This window comes from Crotalus tigris, unplaced genomic scaffold (assembly GCF_016545835.1).
Source record: "Crotalus tigris isolate CLP2741 ecotype Arizona unplaced genomic scaffold, ASM1654583v1 scf7180000017703.754461, whole genome shotgun sequence".
NCBI lineage: Eukaryota > Metazoa > Chordata > Lepidosauria > Squamata > Viperidae > Crotalus > Crotalus tigris.
In genome coordinates this window covers 184,710-205,919 of record NW_024096578.1, presented here as the reverse complement: position 1 = coordinate 205,919, position 21,210 = coordinate 184,710, and the positions used below count along the sequence as shown (strand labels likewise).

Genomic DNA, 21,210 nt, shown 5'->3' with positions numbered 1-21,210 from the left:
AGAAGAGATGTCTAAAGTGACGCTGGAGGGCTAGTAACTCCAAATCTGACCGGACACTTTTAAGAGCCTATATTAGGACTTATTTAGTGGCGATACGAGCGGCAAAATGTTCGCATTTTTCCGCACTTATTGCGTCTGCAGAATCTCGCCCCGCCACCCTGTTTAGGGTGACCCGTTCCCTACTTAATGTTCGGGAAGCTGGGGAGCCCTTACAGGGTGAGAGGAATTTGTGCAATTCTTATCAGACAAAATCGCTCGGATTCGGACAGACCTAGACTCCGATTGGGTAGGGCCTTCGGAGATGACTGGGGCAGGTCTTAGCCCAGTTTTATGGGATGAATTTGAGTCTGTGACCACTGAGCATGTTGACAGAGCAATGGGAGTGATGAGCACCTCCACTTGTTTATTGGACCCGTGTCCTTCCTGGTTGGTCTCGGCTGCCAAGGAGGTGACACGAGACTGGCTCCAGGTGTTGATCAACGCTTTGTTGAGGGAGGGGTCTTTCCCGCAATCCTTGAAGGAGGCAGTTGTGAGGCCCCTTCTCAAGAAGCCTACCCTGGATCCAGCTGACTTAAATAACTTCCATCCAGTCTCCAATCTCCCCTTTTTGGGGAAAGTTGTAGAGAGAGTGGTGGCGCTCCAGCACCAACGGACTCTGGATGAAGCGGATTATCTAGACCCTTTTCAATTTGGCTTCAGGCCCGGCTTTAGCACAGAAACTGCTTTGGTCGCGCTGATGGATGATCTCTGGCGGGCCCGAGACAGGGGCTATTCCTCTGTCTTGGTGCTACTTGACCTCTCAGCGGCTTTTGATACCATCAATCATGGTATCCTTTTGCGACAACTTGAAGGGGTGGGAGTGGGAGGCACCGTTTTACGGTGGTTCTCCTCCTACCTTTCTGGCCAGTCGCAATCGGTATTAGTGGGAGGGCAGAGGTCAACCCCGAGGCCCCTTGAATGCGGCATGCTGCAGTGGTCGGTCCTCTCCCCCCTATTTAACATTTACATGAAGCCGCTGGGTGAGATCATCAGACAGCACGGGGTGAGATTTCATCAGTATGCTGATGATACCTAGCTATATATTTCCTCCCTGAGCTCTCTCAATGAAGCGGCTGATGTGATGGGCCGTTGCTTTGAAGCCGTGAGGGTCTGGATGGGGGTTAACAGACTCAGGCTCAATCCTGACAAGGCCGAGTGGCTTTGGATGTTGCCTCCCAAGAATCATGTCGACTGTCCAGTGTTGACTCTAGCGGGGGAAAATATACCCCCTTCGGAGTGGGTTCGCAACTTAGGTGTCCTCCTTGATCCACAGCTGAATTTGGAACATCATTTGAAGGCTGTGGCTGGGAGGATCTTTGCACAAGTCCGTCTGTTGCACCAGTTGCGACTCTACCTGGACCGGGAGGCTCTCCTTACAGTCACTGATGCCCTTATCACCTCACCTCTGGACTTCTACAACACGCTCTACATGGGGCTACCCTTGAAAAGTATTCGGAGACTACAGTTGGTCCAGAATGCAGCCGCGCGAGTGATAGTGGGTGCTCCTCGATACACCCACATTACACCTATCCTCCGTGAGCTGCACTGGTTGCCTATTGGTCTCCGGGTCCAATTCAAGGTGTTGGTCATTACCTTTAAAGCCCTATATGGCTCAGGGCCAGGCTATTTGCAAGACCGCCTACTACGTCATAGTTCCCTTCGTCTGGTTAGATCCCACAGGCTGAGCCTCCTTCAGGTCCCATCGGCCAAGCAGTGCCATTTGGCGGGGCCGCGGAGGGCTTTCTCTGTGATGGCGCCCACATCTTGGAACCAGCTCCCCCAGAGATTAGGACCACTCCCACCCTGTTGGTTTTCCGTAAGCCACTTAAGACCTGGCTTTTCCGGCAGGCCTGGGGTTTATAAAATCTGACCCCTGGATGACTGTTATTGTACTGTTTGTTTTGTCATGGGAGCCAGTTTTTTCAGTGGCTGACCCAATATAGCAATACCCTTCCCTACTATCTTTCAGTAGCAGGGAAAATAATGTTATGCTCCTTTTAATAATAGTAATAGTGTAATTTTTAATCTTCTATTTTTTATTTTTTTATTTATATTTTTCCATACATTTTACATATCTTCATGTATGTTTTTATTAATTGCTTTATTATTGCTTTACTTACTGGTTTTATCAAAGGTGATTTATGAATTAGATCATGAATAGGTTTGCAAGACTAGAAAGGTACACAGAATGCTATTGGTGTAAACTAGATATAATGTATATCCTTTTCTTTATCTTATCTCATCCTTTTAATTTTCTGGCTAATTACTTTGCAGTCCTTTTTTGCATTTTGTGTAACCTTAGAATATGCATGTAGATGTGTAATGTTTATTTTTTAAAATATGTAGTGGTATATAGCTAATTTAAAAGATACATCTATATATTTAACTTTGCATTTAATAAGTTACAATATAAACAAGTTGGAATAACAACTTCCTGCACTTTTATTCCTGGAGATGCTAAAAGGATAGGGTTTAGTTTTGTCAATTGCAACTGCTACTTCATTTTAGTGGGAATAATAACTTTTATTTAAAATGGCTGAAATGAAGTAGCAGATAGAATTGACAAAATTAAACTCTATTCTTTTAGCATCTCTAGGAATAAAAATGTACAAAATTGTTGGGCAAATTTGTGACATTTTTGTCTTAAGATATTTATACTAATGTAAAATAAGTAGACTTTAGTGTATAATTAAATCATTTCTAAAACACATATTTATATTTTGACTTGTTGTACTGAACCGACATTCAAAGCTATTTTAAAAATAAAAGGTGTTTTTTCATACTAGTTAAGTAAGTTTGTTGATGTTCACTGTTTAGAGGATTGCTAAGATTGTTTTATTCCAAGAGGCTGTAATTTAATTTCATGTATTCATGAAATACTTAATTTGGGGGGAATTCATATTATGAATTAGAATGAAAGTTGTATATTTAAAATATAGATGTCACTCTCTGCAGCAAGAAGAACAACTATGTTTTGCATACAGTATCTAAAACTAATGCTTTTATTCATTATTCCCACTTGTTTATATTGTAACTTTCTGATTCCTCAATGAAGAGGACCTTCACAGTTGAAACATATTTGTAAATAATTAGTAAATAATATCTGCTACAATCCTGCTTTGGCAATCTAATTTCTTCCATATGTCTGGTTTAACTCCCAAAAGCCTTGGCTGGAAAGGTCAATGGTGGGAGATACTGAAAGATTTCATTCATCATCATCAGGTCAATGAAAGGGCCTCCGCTCTTGATGTGGGACAGAAAGGGAGCAGGAGAAGAGAAAATATAATTTTGTAACTGGTTGTCATAATTTTCAACGTAGGAAGGACTTTACCAGAGCTATCCCTTTTAATTCCAATCACAATGTTTTTCAAAGCATGTAGATGGAATTTCACCAAGACTGTTCCTATCCATGTACTGCTTTTATGTCTGTGGAAACAGAAATACAGGAATAATAAAATGTCTAGGAGTTTAACTAAGCTTAGAAGTCAAACAGCAGTTTTTCTTGGGAGCTGTCCAGCAGCTGAAAAGAAACATTGATTTGCACTATTGAAAAAGAGAGATAAGTCTTGCTGGACCAGCCCTATAATATATTGAATCCAGATATTTTTTAATGGTAGCATGCCAGTTTTGCTAATACGAAGTGTACATGTATGGAATGCAGGCAATAGACTCACTCCAGCACCTATTTGCTAAGTTTTATTGGCTCCATTTGCATACTATACTTAATAATATTCTCTTAATTTATTACTTTCCAGAATTACTTGACAGGGTGTAATTTGTATTCCAACCCTGAGCTTTGCCCTTTTTTCTCTCTCTCTTGTGATCTGCTATTGTTTTGGGCTTGCACTGACTCAAACTTCACTTAATCTGCCCTTGCCCACCACTTTACCACCTGTTTCTTATAGAAAATAGTTTCTGACTTAGAATCATAGGATGGAAGGGTCCTTCAAAGTCTTCTGCCCAGGGCACAAATCCTCATACCACCATGGACTAAAGGTTGTTGAATTTTTGTTTAAAAGCCTCTCATGATAAAGCACCTACTATTCCTAGAGATGGACTGTTTCACTGTTTAATAACTCCCATGGTCAGGAAATTCCTCCTTACCTTATGTCACATTCAGATCTTCCTTAGTAAACTTGCCATCTATTGGATTATGTCTTATATTTGGGAACTAGGAGAATAAATCCACATCCTCCTCATGACTGCCTATAGGAAAATAAAAAAATGGATCATTTTCTGAGGATTCTTAGCATTATATTCAAATAGGAACTCTGAATTGTTCCTTTCCTAAGATGTTAGAGTCATTGTGAATGGTTAAATGAACAGTTTATGGTTTTAACTTGTGGGAAAAGAAATGAGGCAGAGTTTCTAGTTTGCACATAACGTTAAGAAAGATATGTATAGAGCTGTCTGGATATGTTTTGCTGCCCCTATAGGAAGGAAAAGCTAAATGGAAACAGTTGAAATGGCAAATAACAGTTCATCACTAGTTCACTATGAAAAATAACAGTTTATGTCTGAACATATCCTTTTTTAGCTGAGATTGGCTGCAATTTTCTTGCTCTCAAATATATTCCATTGCACATATTTTAGGTCTCCCATCCAGAGGTAATGGGCTCATTTTTTTTAGCAAAAATTAAAGGCAAAGTTTAAGACTGGGCAAGATCTGCATGAAGCAGAGTAAAACAGTCAAAAATCAAAAGTAAGTGCTTTTAATAAAATATGTTATTTTTGTATAATTTAATCATTTTCAAATTGGAAACAAGATGAGTGCCAATGGCATGAATGGGTAAGGTGAATTCCAATTTAATTGTCCGTAAGAATCATTCAAGGTGTAATATTTGAGATACAGCCACAAAGGGTCAATCAGTAGGTATGAATATAAGAGAAAGGAAAAGGTAGAGAGACACAGAGAACACAGGAAACTCAGAAACAAGCCTCTCAGCCATCTCCTAATAACAGCTCTGCTAGGATGAAAGAGATTCAAGATCTGTCTCCTTATTGCAGCAATTGCCCAGGAACTCCTATGTATATTTCAATAGATTTTAACTTGATTATTCAGCCAATTAATGTTTAAATAATCAGAGGCTGAACAGCAATCAAGAGATTGTTATTTAACTATACACACAACAGTCCTTCACTTTTCACGCATGTTTGCCCAAATGATGCTAATGTTAAAGTCTACATGTAAATTAAATTAGCCTTTAGTAATCTGACAGGTTGGGAAGGTTTATTTTTCTGGGGTAGATTCTAGCACTTCTATAGATACTTTTGCTCTCAATATTTAAGACAAACAATTTCATACAAGTGAAGTGTCAGTAATACTAAGGAAATCACTTCCATAAAACATGGGGGAGATTTAGTTATTTGTTATGTACCAGACAAATATCTCACCTGTTTTCTGTACAACTGAAGACAGGGTCCAGAAAGCTCCTTCCTTCCATTTTCCCCTCAACAACAACCTTATGAGGTAGGTTGGGCTGAGAGTGATGACTGGCTCATAGTTAGCCATCTGACCTCTGTGCCTAAAGGAGATAAAGAATTAAACTTTTTTTTCAAGTTCTGAGTCTTGTCAATAAAAGCACATATACCTTAGAATAAACTACCAAATACTGAGAAGAGTTACAATGTCTGGCAGAAAACACTTTTTGAAATGCTAGCATAAAGGAAAATGGTTGTTAGTGACTAACACATTCTGTTGTATGGAGATGTGATATCACAGGGTTTACAAATGGCTGCTTTGGAATTAAAATACATTGCATGAAGTAGCAATGAAATGAAGCATAAATCCTTTATTGACTTTAACATATCTGTTAGTGAATTGTTGCTTTTTACATTATCTGTTTTAGAAAGAAATTGCATCTTTGCTCAATTCTTATGTTTGGAATTTATTTATTTGCATATCTTCCTGGATTGTCAGTGACTTGATTTTCAAACAAAATAAAATCCAGCTAATTCTATCAGCTTGAATCTGTAACAGAATTGCTAAAAAATAACCCTAAGCAGTGAGCACAAAATGTCCTGCTTCAAAGGCTGACTTCCCCACATAATTGAACCTCTGTTTCCCTCTCATATATAATTTTAGACATATTGATCTGCAATACATTTTGCATTATTTTGCAAAACTAAATCAGTTAATGAATGTGAAACGCTCTGCATGATTTAAAACAACAGGATTAGGCAACATGTAACCTCAGGCAACATTTGCCCCTTGATTTCCAAGATCTCCATAAATGATAGATGCAGACTAGTGATATAAAATAAAAAGTAATGGCCCCACACATGCTTGTTTGTAGCCCTATCTTCTGACATTTTAATCCTGAAGGATGTTCCTTTAAATCTTTCTAATTGTTATTCTATGTTTCTGTGACAACAATTTAGCAAGATAATTAGACAATACAAAAGTTTTTGATTAATTCCCATCAATGTCAGTCAACAAGTCAATGGCAAGGGAGTATGGCAACTGTGGTTCAAAACAATGAATGTTTCGAAGCACAATTAGCCTTAAGTGGTAGCATCTAAAATATTATATAAATCAATGGTGTGACCGCATCTGGAATATTGTGTGCTGCACTTCAAAAAGTATATGGTGGAGCTAAAGAAGTTTCAGAGGAGAGCAACTAAGATGATCAATGCGCTAGAGCAGCTACCCTTTGAAGAAAGGTTGTGATTTTGGGGCTTTTTAGTCCAGAAAAAGATAGGGGACATGACTGAGCAGTATAAAATTATCCTTGGTACAGATAACATTCACAAAGAGAAGATATTTTTTCACTTCCTAAAATATTAGAACCAGGAATCATCCAATAAACTTGAATCCAGGAGGAATCAAAACAAAAAAAACCCAAGTATTTTTTTTATATAGCACATAATTCAGCTTTGGAATTCACTACCATGAGATTGGTGGTGGCTACCACATCTTGGTAACTGGTGGAAATCATGGAGATCAATGGCTATTAGCCTTGATGATAGTGTGGCTGTCTCTGAAGGCCCTATGCTGGGAGGCTTGTAGGCTTCCTTGTGCAATTGGTTGACCACTGTGAGAACAGACTGCTAGACTAAATGGGCTAAGGGTCCAATCCGGCATAGTACTCCTTATGTTTTTACTCTATGAGGAAATTGTTCAGAAGGGGTCAATGTGATCTAGTTGACGAGGTGGGGTGGACTGAGAAGACCCAAATCTACTGTTAGATTTGGACGTTCAGCAGTTCCTTTTGGACTTCTTGCTCCTTAAATCAACATAGTCTCCTGAAGGTTTTTTTAAATGGGATTAAAATTAAAGGAAGAATCGCTAGGTATACTTTCATTTTGTCATTTCATAAAGAGGCACAATTTATTGACTGAGCATGTTTTGTACAACTCCTCCTTTTCCAAGGCAGTCCTTTCTTTCTCTAGTGTGCTTCCACTGAGTAATGTGTTAGCAGGCATTTAGTTAAATCTTCTGCACTAGGGGTGTAAAATCTTTTAGTAGCTGGGACATCTTTCCCAACATCTTCTCAACTTTTTTGGGAACTAAGGAGCACAAAGGGAAGGACTATGATATAATAAATAGAGGTGATGGATCAGGATTTTTTATCTAATCTGGGGAAACTTCTTCAGTTGTCTAGGCATGTTAAATATCTGAAGCACACACTTTATTTTATTTTGTATGTATATTTCCTTCCAAAATCAGCAACAAATCTGGAGCGCTATTGCTTGGTAGTTTGCTTATGAACTTCAGTGACCTAATCTCTTTGGTCTTCTAGAATTTAGTTTGGGTGGCATGGGGATTTGAATTCATCCAGGTAAGATGTACTGCCCACCAAGCTGCCCAAAGCAGTGGCTGCTTTTCATTACAAGGGGCTACCCTTTTTACCAACATAAAAAGCAGATGATTGAGTCCAACTCTTTCCACTGCACATCTCAAAGTGAGGTAGCAGTAACCATCAATTGTCAAATTCTTATTTCTTCAGGCTCAAGAAAAGCAGAGAAATACAAAATTAGCAAAGGGAAGCAGCATTCCTACCTAGGGCTGTTCTTCAGCCTCCTTAGATAGTGCAGAACAATGGACTGAAGTTGCAGTTGGAAGTGGGGGGGGGCAGAGGGAAAGAGCCCACCTGTATCATTTCTCTCCCTCTCTGGACAGCACAGCAAATGGCTTGGTCATGCAAAGAGCAGCCCAATCATGTTTTCACTTGCTCACCTGAGAGGGTGAAGGTGCTGCCACTGTTTCAGGGGCTCACCGTCTTTTGTTCTCTTTGGAAGGAGCTGGGATGCTCACCTGCCTAAACCTTCTGCAGTACTGTATCTGCTGGCGCATTCTCTCTCTTCCTGTGAGACAGGACAGGAAAGCAGAAAAAGGTGTATAGTGTGGACAGGGAACCAGTAGGGTCCCCCACACCATTCATCGAATGGGGTAAACTCAGAGGAGAAGAACAGGAGGTAGTCAGGAAGAGAGCAGAGGCGGGGCTGGCAGAGACCTTATCTTGGATGCTCGCTATATTGCTTGTTCTCTGAGGTGGCAGGGCTTATGTGGTTTTGGGGAGGCGTCTCTTGTGAAAGGGCAGAGGAAAAGAGGAGGAATGATTGCGCTTCCTCTTTGAAGCATCTCCACTCCTTTCCAATAGGCGGCATTCCCTTAAAGATAAGAAGAGGCGGAGAAGCACCCTTCGCTTAACGTCACCCGCAGATGGGTCCTGAAACACGGACAGAATTAATGTCTGGGGGAGGGCGTGGAACAAAAACGGTATTTGAAAGTATTTGAGTCCTCAGTTCCCCATCCCACCCGGAAATTCTCCCCGAGCAAGGAAGCTGCAGAGCCTCCCGTAGGCTATTATGAGCAGCACGCAGCCTGCCTGCCACATGGCCCGCTCCAGTTAGCGCGTCGCCGCCGCCGCCGCCGTGAGGAAGCGAGCCGGGGCCAGCGCCCGCTTGCTTACTCCCCCATAGGCTAGTCCGCTGCATTGCATAGGGGCGCCGGTGATTTGCTGTTGGGAGACTGCAGATTTGCATAGCGCTCGCTTCGCCTTCGCTGCCAGCTAGCATGGCTTGCTCCTCGTTCACTCTCGCCCGCCCCCCTCGCCGCGGTGGCTCCGCTCAGACGCGTGCAATGGATTCTCCCTGCAAAGCTCCGCTCGCCGCCTCCTGCCCACCGCCGTCCTCGCTGTCGCCGTCGCCGTCTTCCTCTTCGCCCTCGTTGCGCTGGCAATAGGCGGAGAGCAAAGGAGAGAGGAGGCTCGCCCGGGGAGCTGCGCGCGTTGTCGGCGCGCCTTTAAGAAGCGCAAGTCGCTCGCTCCGCTGGATGGATCCCCCCCTGCGACGGTTGCTTTTCTTTGGGAATTGGGCACCCTGTTCCCACCTTGGCTGGTCATTCCTGGCGGGAGGATCACCCGCTTTGTGGATTATGGAGGAGAGTCCCCTGAGCGCTGCTTGACAGTGGAGGTAGCCGCGCGGAGAAGCACTGGAGACTCCTCGGGGCCGTCCCGCCGCGTTTTCTCCACGGGAATTTGGCGCTTCTCGGCCGCCCTGGACTATGTTCGGGCCTCTTTGGGGCAAGAAGGGACCCGGGGCGAGGGATCGGCGCCCAGAAGAAGCACCCACAATGACGAACCGCTTAGTGCGGTGAGCCGCCCGTCTGCGCTTTCCTCGCCCAAAGTTTGCCTCGCTCCTGACGGGGTGGGGTGGGGGTGCCCCCGCCCCGCCATGCCCCAGCGGATGAGGGAGTTCATGCTGTCCGAGCCAGTCCAGTCTCGTGGCCAGCTGGCCGTGCTCTGGATACTCCCGTTGACTCTCAGTGGCTTCCTCGGGGTGGCTTGGGGTGCCTCCAGTTTGGGGGCGCCGCATATCCACCATTTCCATGGCAGCAACAGCAAGCACCCTTCAGTGCCTATCGCGATCTACAGGTCCCCGGCTTCCTTGCGAGGCGGACACGGTGGGTCCCGGATGGCTCGGCTGGACGTGTGGGGTCGAGTGGCAGTGGGGAGCTCCCCATTCTAATGGCAGAAAATGGGGGTGGCACACTCACACGTGGCGGCGGGGAGCGGGTGGATTCTTAGCCAGGGAACACGCCTAAACTGAAGAGGAGTCGAGGGAGTCTCAAGAGGTGCGCGATTGAGGGCGTTGCAGGGATCGTTCTGGCTCCCCCCCCCCTTAGGTTTGGTGGGTTAGGAGGGTGATGGTGGGGAAGAAGGAATAACAAGGAGGCGAAAAAGGGCTCGGCGTTCCGTCAAATCTAAGCCCGGAGGGGCAGTTTTTTTCTGGAAAGAAAGGGCGGTCCCCGGCATTTTGGCTACCTGGGGGATGATTGACGTTTAGTCCCCGGGCTGTCCCAAGGCTTTGTGGTTGTATGCGTGGGGACGGTGGTGACCATCGCCGGTTGCTGAAAGAAAGGCGCAAAAGACTGGAAGGGAGGGTGAAGGTGCAGCTCAGCGGAGCCTGAGGCAGCCGCCGGGACTAGCACGGTAGGAGCCACCGCTACACCTGAGGGGGAAAAAAGACACACCCCCTCGGCAGAGGCGGGGAAGGGACGGAACTGCAGCCTCCAGCTCGGGAGAATATTGTTTTAGCCCAGTTTTTTGGTCTCCCCTCCTACCTCTCAGCTCAAAGACGATGGGTGGCGCTGGGTGGCGCTGGAAGAAAATCCCCCCCACACGCTTTATTATTTTTATTATTATTGTGGGTCCTCCAGAGATACAACGCTGCCTTCCTTTGCCAGCTCACCCTTATTTCTTTCTCCCTCTTCCCTATTAATGGGGTCAGATTCTGGAGGAACAGAAATGTGCAGCTGCTGATCTTTGCTTCAGGGCAAAACTCTTTCATTTGAAGTCTGCCATTCTGCCAGAATGAGAGTGTTGCAGTCTGGAAGTGTATGTGAGGGGCATCTGTTACAATCTGCCCCACAACACAATGACCACCTGAGAGAACCATATTGCACCAGGAGGCCTGACATAATTGCAGGAATCCAGCTTTCTTTTATGACCCGTGCTTTGTGTTTCTTCTCTCATTGTTCTAATCTAGAGGTGTGTTAGTGAATCAGAAAGAAATATATATATTGTTTTTGCTTAATAGTGGCATGGGATTTAATTTCTCCCCTCCTTCAGTATCCTTTTTCTCTTGTTACAAGTGTGCCTGTGTATTTATGATGCTATTCTTTTATTGGAGGTCATAATCTTTGTCTTGGTGACAAGAAGAGCAATTCTACCCTGCTCTGTGCCTCCCTATTGTGAAGATATTGGATCCTAGTGACATGTTAAAGAAATATGGTCTGTGATGTTGGTGATCTATGAATGATCTATTTTGTCATTCACATGCTTTGCAAGATGGGCTTGGCAATGATAAATGAGATCTAAGCTTATAAATACATAGGCAGTGTTTCCTGGCATTCCAGATGCTCACTCCCCCCCCCATTTCTGCAGTGTTTTGTTTGAATGTAAGTGAAGCTCATGTATGGCACATGTATTGCAAGATGCCCAGATGGCTTTGCTAAACACACAAGGTGTATATGGGGTGTCTGGGTGTATTCTAAAGGTAATGGCAGAGAAGCTGCCTATATTTCCTGACCTCTACACCTTCTATATCTGGCTGCTGAGAGGTGAACTGTGGATTGTGAGATCTCTTGGGAGGGAAAAAAAAAACCCTTGCCTACTACAGAATGGTCCTCAACAAAAAGTCACACTGTATTTTCTATTGCTGCCTGTTTATTTGTGTCATGTTAGAGAGTGAACATCCTTTGCTCTCTAGATTTGGCCTATTAATTGATTGTATATCTCTCCCTGTTTGGGAAGGCAAAGTACAAATAAAATTAATTTCTCTTCCTTCCTTTTTTTCCTCTGGTCGCATTTTCTTTTATGCTACAGCAGTTCTTATTTGTTCTCTGACAACAGTTTCCATGAAGCCAGTTTTCCTAAGTGCAAATACACAATTGATGGCCAAGCATAGAATCTCTCTGGATTGGTTGATGTCTGTACTGCAACACAGCTGTTATTGAAGAATCTTCTGATAATTAGACTGCTTCTAATTAATTATCTTGGGCTGATGAGCTAAACCTAAGGTTGTCTAATTAGATGAAGGGCTCAACCCTCTAGGAAGTAAACACCTCATGGTTCAAAGCAGCTGTAATAGCCTTGATGTTTGACTTTGTGTGTGTATATGAGAGGGGGGGGGAGAGAGAGGGAGGAAGGGAAAGAGAGAGAGAGAGAGAGGGAGGGAGAGAGAGAGCTTGAGATAGTCAGAGAATGGAAAATAAAAAGAATCAGTGAGGTCCTTTGCTGGCAAAGCTGGGTTTTGAGTTAATAATTTGTAAGAGTGAAGAATAATGGGAAAGAGAGTAGAAGCATTTAAATAGAAGCATCTGAGTCCATCTACGTATGTATAGCCAAATAAATAAGAGAGAAAATGGATGTATTTGTAAAGAGTCTGTGAGAGAGAGCACAAATATGCACGCCTGCGTGCACACACACATATACACACCCTTACTTTATTTATCTCCATATTCATTCAAGAGTCTTAATTTGCTGAGGTGGTCTAATGTAATCCATTGACAGAATGGAAAGTGTCTAGAATGTCTTGTGTTTTAAACACGTTTTGCTTTCATTGGAGAGCACTTGGTATGCTGTTATAGCTTCACCCTTATTCATTTTCACATCCCGCTCTGCTTCATTTCCACTATCATGTGGTGTCATTCACAAGCTTTGCAAGGTAGTGAAGCGATCTTGAGGGAAGCCATTGCATCCTTGCATAAGTGACCCAGTTGCAGGAGAAAGATTCTGTCATACATACTAAATGTAACTGTGATGTAATACCATCAACAGGAGAGTTCACTTGAATTTGGTGAGGCTAATCAGCACTTGTAAATATTGAATAATACCAAAGCAATATCTTGGGGAATTTTCCTTTATTTGGAATGATGCATTTTGAACATTTCATTGTCAAGTAAAAGTTACATAATGATCAGTCATTTTCCCTGTGTTAATTTTATAAGTGCCTGAAAAAAGAATTGGCCTAAATCCAAAGGAGAAGGGAGGGGTGGGGGGAAAGAGAAAGAAACTCCCTTAACTAGACTAGCATTCTGTTCCCTGCCTCTTCTAGGATTCTGCGTGTTCTTCATCACATATGCCTACATGGCAAGATATTAAGAACTAGAGGCTTTGTATAGCTCCAGTTATCACACATTTGGTTAAAAAATAAAGGGGGGAGATCCATTAAGAACTTCCTGGAATAAAATTTGAAGGGGCAGATTGAAGTCCAGGAAGTCTGTTGGGTTCTATTTCTCAGTCAGTGCTTTCAGTTATTTATATGCATTTGCCTTAGATTCATTTAAGCTACATGGGAAAGAAAAGTGAATTATGATGAGGGGAAGGAGCTGTGGTTCAGCTTTCATCTTTGCCTCTCTTCTAGAAAAAAAATTGTTGTACAATAGTATTTTATGGTAGAGGTGATGGGATTCTTGAAAACTACTTTGTTGGATGAAGTCTTAGACAATACCCAGCAGAAATCCAAATCTAATCTATCCCTGTTTTTAATGCTTTTTTACGTACTTCCAATGATACCACTATCAAACATTAATCAAACAGGAATTTCCTAAGCTGACTTTGTAATTAATAAGGGCCAGTAAATAATTGACTAGAGTTAGTTGTGGATGGGGGAAAGTGTGATTCAGCCTGGGGATGCTGCTGTGTTTTATATCTCTTTTCCCCAAACATGTATACATTTTTATATTAAAACAACACATTTCATGTGCAGTCAGAATTCAAAAATTAATATAAAACAGCTCTTTGAATAAAACAGTTCAGTTGATATCTGCATATGTGGGTCTGATTGAGGTAAATTGTAGGGGTAATGCAAAAATATGATTTGCATTCTTTATTCTTATTCTTTAAAAATGTTTCTTTTGTTCTATTATAATATATGGTCTTATTAATTCTGTGTTCTTTATTCAGTATTTTGATATGGCTTAATGGCTGGTCAACAATAAACAATTGTCTTATTATTGTCCCAAACATGTGTTCAGCTTCTTAATATAATCTGCTTTCCTGATGAAAGATGCAGATTTCCTTTGCACATCTAAGTATAATTTTCAAAGATAATCTCTCCCTCAGTGTTTTGGATGAGATTTGGAGCAGCACTAGATAGATGAAGGCGGGATAATATTTTGGAAGCTTTTTATAATCTTCATTTGCTAATATTTGTGCAAGAAGTCTCCCTATTTTGTATAAGCTTCACAGGAGCAGAATTTCTGGCTGATCATGGTCCTGCAGTGTACATTAGTACAGCTGCCAAAGGCATGATTTGGGAGAGACTCAGACAGTTTACCTTCCTCATGTGCTTAGTGCTTTCTTTCTTCAGTAAGCGTGGTGCCGCCCCCTGCGCCGGCCGAGGTGTAGCTGGCAAGCGGCAGAGACGGGGCAGGCCGACCACCAGCTGGGCCACCAGCTGGCCCAGCCCAAGGGAGGTAAGGCACCCGCCGGGCCCCACGTGCGCCAGCAACCCTCCCTGCGCCCGCCGGCCTCCCACCTCCCACCCCTGGCCCTCTTTTTCTTACATTTTTAGTAGTTGCTCAGCAGGGAGGGGTGGAAACTTCCAGACAGCTCGCCTTCGCTGCAGACAACTTACAGCACCGTTTGCAGAATGGGACTTTTGGTGAGCTCAGCAGGGCAGAGATAGCCTGGACAATTCCTATTGGCTTTTGAAAGCCAATAGAATTAGACTCTATTCAAGAGAGTCTATTCTATTGGCTTTCAAAAGCCAATAGAATAAAAGGGAGTAGCACAGCCAAGGAAAAGGGGAAAAAAATGGCAGACTGCGTTGTTTGGCGACCCACGTGAAATGGTTGTTCGACCCCAAATGGGGTCTCGACCCACAGGTTGAGAACCACTGATATAGATAGAATTTCTTCATGATGATCTGTTCCTAACCTAGTCCTTGAAGACTTCCAACAGTGCATCTGGTAACTGAATCCAATCCTCTTGCTGCTGATTGTCCTCTTCTCTTTCCTTCCACTTTTCTCAGTAGTATGCTTTTGGTCTCTGACAGAAGGCTACCTGAAGATACTAGAAGCATTTGAAATGTGGATTTACAGGCGGCTATTACGTATAAGCTGGGTTGACAAGATCAGAAATGAGGAGGTGATAAGCCGCCTGGGAAAGCCAAGGGAAATCATCAAAACAATTAAAAACCGAAAATTAGAATATTTTGGACATGTGATGCAACACCCAGAAAAATATGGCATATTGCATTTAATCCTCCAGGGAAAGATTGAAGGCAAACGAGGTCCAGGCAGAAGAAGAACATCGTGGCTTCAAATCTAAGGGATTGGTTTGGACAAAACTCAGCAGAATTTTTTTGTGCGGCTGCTGATAAAAACAGGATTGCCAACATGATCGCCAATGTCCGATAATGGATATGGCACAAGAAGAAGAAGAAGAAGAATGCTATCCATGGAGATAGATATTCACAAAATGTGTCCAAAAAATGACAATTTGAACCTGATCCTTTATGCCTAGGGTGATCCATTTGTTTGTTGTCTTAGCTCTCCATACTATTCTCAGAGGTCTTTGCCAATAGTACTTGACATTATACCTGTTATTAGTTTAGCATTCTTTAATTTTAGCTATTCCCCCTCCCATACTCTTTGACTTTAATTATTAGAGCTTGTAATCCTTTGCGTTTTCAGCAATCAGTGTTGTGTCTTTGGCATAGGGCAAGTTATTGATGTTTCTTCTTCCAAATTTAAAAACATATACTCATCTTCTTCCAATCCAGCTTCTTTTAATATATCTTCAGCATATAGGTTGAATAAATAAGGAGAGATTACACAACCTTTTCTTGCTCCTTTGCCAAACTGGAACCAGGCTCTTTTGCAATGTTTTGTCTATACTATGATATCCTGATTTGTGTATTGGTTTTGCATTGTATATCCCACAGCTTGCAAGTAATGGAAGGGCAAGATCCTAATCTTGCATGTTTTTCCTAGTTTTTCTTTTTCTTATTTTGTAAAACTCTGTAGTTCTGTACCTCTACTGAGTTAGATTGCTCTCCATTAAGTGAAGGACTTGCAATGGCACAAAATAATGTAGGATACATTTTACAATTTTACTCATTGCCAGTCCTTATGCTACCTATAACATGTCAATGAAAAATGGCACTATTCAGTTTTGTGAATATGCCACTCCTGACACTGGTTTTCTCTATTATCTTATTATCTCTATTATTTCTTTCAATTGTTTTTTCTTCTTCTTTAACTTGGATGTTGTTTCAGTAGGTCACTAGAAAGTGGAGAAAATATCTACCTGTCAGGGCACTGCAGCAAAAATTGAGAGGGCACAATTTCTCTAGGCTGCTTTGTCTGCCCTCCTTCTACACCCCAGTTGAGTATCTTCCAAGTTAATATAAGATAAAATTAAAGAAACAGTGGGGGGGGGGGAAGTAGGGCAGAAATAGCTCGAAGAAGAGAGAGACAGATTCTGCCCTGATTGTGCAACTAGCTAGAGCAGAATTCCATAGAGAAACTGATTAGCTGCTGGGCAACAACTTTCTTATTCCACAGGGAAGAAGGAAAATGATTGAAAGTGACAGATAGAGATAGGCAAACTAGCAAATAAGCAATAAAAGACCAGTCCAGCATGCCTTATTATTTTCGGGACATGACAATGTGTAATAGGGTAAAGATGTCTTTCTTTACCTGCATGCTTGTTTAGGAAGAAATGTATTTCAGAATACTGTTAAAGTAGATTAATATAAACATGCTCAGGATTTTCAACAGATGAAATAAAGGTCTGCTGAACTATGTTGTAGCTTGTGGGAAGCCTGGAGAAAAGTTCATTTTAAAAGCAAAAATGATGGACTTATAATTACAATTCTTCCATAATACTCCTTTGATCATATCCACTACTAGTCAACAGACACTGCCTCCAAGATAAAGAGTGACAAAGCATAACAGATTTTAGAAGGAATCTTATTTTTGCATTGGGACAGCAAATGTTATGTTAAGGCTACTTCATTGATGAATTTGAGATGAAAGAAGAACAGTATTGTAGAAGTGAGGGGTAAAATGGGTATTGTGAAGCATACATGTACTGTAATCCTTGTATGCCTGCCATCCTGGCTTCTGTTACTCCTGCTGCTTCCCAGGCACCCTCAGCTCATCTTATCAGCATTAGGAGAAAGAAGGGAGATTGTGCAGAGTAGTAGAGTGAAGCAGAATCCAGAGTGCCCAGAAGACAGAGAGGGGAAATGGGTTGGGGAAGCTAAAGCAGAAGTGAATGTGGAAGGACAGGAAAAGCATGAGTTCCTCACCTAATGATGGCATGGTCCTTGCCTAATAACTGCACCTGGGACTTCCAAAACTGCCACCACTAAGTGGCATAGCCTCATGCTATTTTTGCTAACAATTGCATCACTTGGTGACAGTAATTTGGGTTTCAATTAGAGTCATTAAGCAGGGACTACTTGTATTTTAGGGCATGTTGTAGTGTGCTTAGTAAAACAACTTTATTTCTGAGGGCTAGAAATAACAGAATAATAGAGTTGGAAGGGACCTAGGAGGTCTTCTAATCCGTCCCCCTGCTCAAGCAGGAAACCCTATACCATAAAAATAATTAAAGTGTATCAAAATGTAATGTTGACACTGGCATGCTACATCAAAGTTTTGCTGCTAGAGTTAGTTTGACTTATTGATAATGTTTATGATTGTATTTTAGTTCCAGACTTGGCAAGTACCCCAGTGCAATTCTCTTTGAATCCTTGAATGCAATAAGATAAATATGTCCTTGATTTGAGTTTGATTCCTGATAACAATTGCATATGGCAATATAGTTGTCTTGGCAACCACATGGATGGAATTTGCCCCTGCCTTTCTCTTTGATTTTCTTTTTAACATCCTACAACTTAGCCACTTTCTGGTAATCTCCTATCCAACTTTGCTTAGCATCCAATCCCAAACTACTGTTAATAGTAGGCTACATAAAAGATTAATGCTTTAAGCTTCACGACAATATGGAGTCTAAGTATGTTCAGTGAATGAGTTCCCTCCTTTCAGACCTTAGGTCTATATCTGAAGAGGTTAATTTAGAACTGAAGAAAGAGGAGTAGCCATGAAATATAATGGCTAATCCATAATGGATATTATGTGTGTCCCTTTCCTTTTAGATACTGTACTGCTTGAAGGCATGAAAAAATTGTTCAGATTGTTCTCTACTTTCAAATAGTTTTAAATGACAAAAAAGAAGAATAGACATTTTAATAATAGAATACGGACAAGCTAGGCCTTAGATTAAAATGAAATCATAGCTGACAGATTCTATCTCTATGAATATCATTAAAAAGGAGATTCTACATGTCCTAGAGGAAGCATCTTTCATTGTCCATCTACAGATAGGAGTCTGTGTCTTTTGGTAACAGCTGCTCTTATGATTTCCATTTTTTCCCAGAATAAGTAGCAATCAAAGCCTCAAAATAGAAGAGTAAAATCATAGAAGGAGAAATCAAATAAAGGTTGGAATTTCTGTGGCGTTATAAGAACAAAGTCTTGCAGTCCCCGGATCAAACAGTGAAATCTTACTAAAAAGCTTAATACTGATTATTATGCCACTTTTAACTTGTTGGGAAGGATAAAGCATGATTTTAAAAAGAGACAGCTTGGCTATATCCTATCTTCAGTAGTTTTAAAAAGTTGATGATCACCCAACACTGATTTTTTTTTACTCAGTTGACCCAAGGATTTAAATCTGATAAAAAATTTGAAGTGGCATTTCCTAATATATAACTTGAATGTTGGTTCTGAAACTGGAACCTGTGTTAGTAGAGCTTTTGGCAAAATATTTATTCTCTTTATGGTAACCTTTTACAGATTAGAAAAATTATTTCTTATGTCTAATTTTATTATTTTATTTATCATAAAATCCGATTAGACTTCAAGTGCTGGAATACAGGAATCATTGGCTGGGTTTCATAAATTATATTGCATATCTTAGATTTTCCTATTTTGGTATCATTATAAAGAAGAACAAACAGTTGTAATTTGGGGAAGTGGAAGCAATAACTGGCCTTGGGTGATCTTGAAAAGAATTTGGCTTAATTAGTATTTGGATGGGAAATAACTTTATAGGCTAGAGTAGGAAATTCTCCTCCTCCTCCTCCTTCTCCCCCCACCCCCGCAAAAGAAGACTCTGGAAAACACTTTCCATACTGTTACCAAAAAGATAGCCCATCTAAAAGAGGCTACTTTTAGAAAGAAGGAACTAGAAAAGTGACCTGGATTTAGGAAACTGTGTAAATGTAGAATCAAGAGTGGTAATAATCTCACAGAAATTTTGTGAGTTTTACAGCAGATTAAGACCAAATCCTGATGCACAGGATTTGCAATTACCAAATAAAAATAAAATGTATCTGGTGTCTAGATATAAAATGCATACATAACAGCTCAGTTTTGTTTGTTATAGTTTTAACATGCCCCATAACAAAAATTCTCTGTGCAGAATATAAGTACTATATTATTTATGCTGTTTATTTGTTTACTTAATAATCCATCACAATTTAGAAAGTGCACATAACAAGTCATCTTAAGTCAAGTAAGGCAGCCACTTATTCCCCCCCCCCCTTTCTGCCAATTTCCCAGTGTCCCCTACTATTACAGTACTAGTGCATTGAGGTTGCTGGTAGTAAGATTTAGCAACATCAGAGGGTTACAGATAGCTCCTCCTTGCTGTAATGTAAGAAGGTGTCCCATGGGGGTGACTATAGCTCTGTGATTCCCATTATGGTCTTCACTTAGATTGTTTATGACCTCTGAAGTTATTACCACACACATAAAGGGGCCAGAGAAAAGAGGAAGTTCAAGCACTGTCAGAGTCAAAGGAGCATGTGCCACACAAATACTTGAAGAAGCCTACAATGCAGCCTTCCACAATTTCTGTTAAAAAGTAATACATGAACTAGCCATAAGTTTTGAAAGGCCTCACATTTAGAAATATATTTACTTCATTTAGCTAATATTTGGAAGTAAACTGACTGGATTCACATCTCCCAAACCAATCTGTAATTCAGAATAGTTTTCTTGCTGATTCTGCACTTTCTCAAATTTTATTATGCTGTTTTTTTATTTTAAAATGGACAACAATGCATGTAAAATTCATATTTTACAATAATGTGTATAAAATGTGTATGCTGCTATAAAATTCCTATAAAAGACATATTCTGCTATAAAATACACATTACCATAAAAAGTGCTTTAAATGTGTATGAATGTAGCGCTCATTAACAAAAAAAGACAATAAAAAAAGTTTGATCTATTTGTGTGACAATAGAATATGGTGAACTATTACCATATTTGCTGAAAAGTAGGTTTGTATTTTATCTCGAAGAATATACCCGTGGAGTGGTAGTGGTGGTAGATTATACCTACTAATAAGAATAGAAAAATGTTGATCAAGAAGAAATGTTGAGTAAAGTAGAATTCATTACATTACATTAATGATTAACTATTGCTTATACAAAGCTGCTTGCCTAGTGAATTTAACCCTTTATGTAATACTAAAGCAGGGTTAATACTTTCCAGAAACCTCATGGATTCGAGATTTATATTTCTGCAATAAAATCCCTTTATTGATAGTGAGAAAAATGATTTAAGGGAGTTAGAAAAAGGGAGACTATTGCTGTGTGAACATTTTTAAATAATTCTGTTATGTATAATGGTGAATAAGAATTCTGTAGGAGGAACTTATTTGTTGCAGCAGGAAATAGCACTTTTATATATCTTTCTTTCTTTATTACTGATTTATTTTAAATGGGATAAAACACTTGAAATTTTGGTTGGCAGCCTAGAAGGCTAATATGTGATATAGAAAACAGTGGTTAATTGTCAATATTTTACATGGCTTGTGAATTCAGTTTTGGACAGTAGAATCAACTTTCTACTCTTTTATTATTTGTGTCAGAAGTAGCTTCAAATTATAAACATATAACATCCAATACTGAGCAAATAAAGTAGATATAAAATAAGTCATAAAACGTAGCATATGTAAAAAGTATGTAAAATAAGTAAGATTAAAACTATGTGATATTTGCCCAGTATTGGGCCATGTCAACAGCATTTTCTCTCACCAGCCTAGAGATACTCTTGTCATAGAGTAGCTGATTGCTAGTATTGAGCAAAATTCTGCCCATTCCATTCGAAAGGAAGTAACTCTCTATTTGGATCTC

General features: G+C 40.8%; 1 protein-coding gene and 1 long non-coding RNA gene across 5 annotated transcripts in view; one reads left to right on the top strand and one right to left on the bottom strand.

Moving 5' to 3' along the window:
* LOC120306009 (neurexin-1) overlaps window positions 1-21,210 on the top strand; it is a 622,144-nt gene that overhangs the window by 505,920 nt on the left and 95,014 nt on the right. The gene's annotated exons all lie outside the window — the stretch shown is intronic.
* Window positions 2,656-9,944, bottom strand: LOC120306010. Its single transcript, XR_005556152.1, has 4 exons — window positions 8,219-9,944; window positions 5,434-5,564; window positions 4,144-4,245; window positions 2,656-3,465 (listed from the first exon to the last, which is right to left on the bottom strand). It is a non-coding gene; the product is annotated as an uncharacterized LOC120306010 (long non-coding RNA).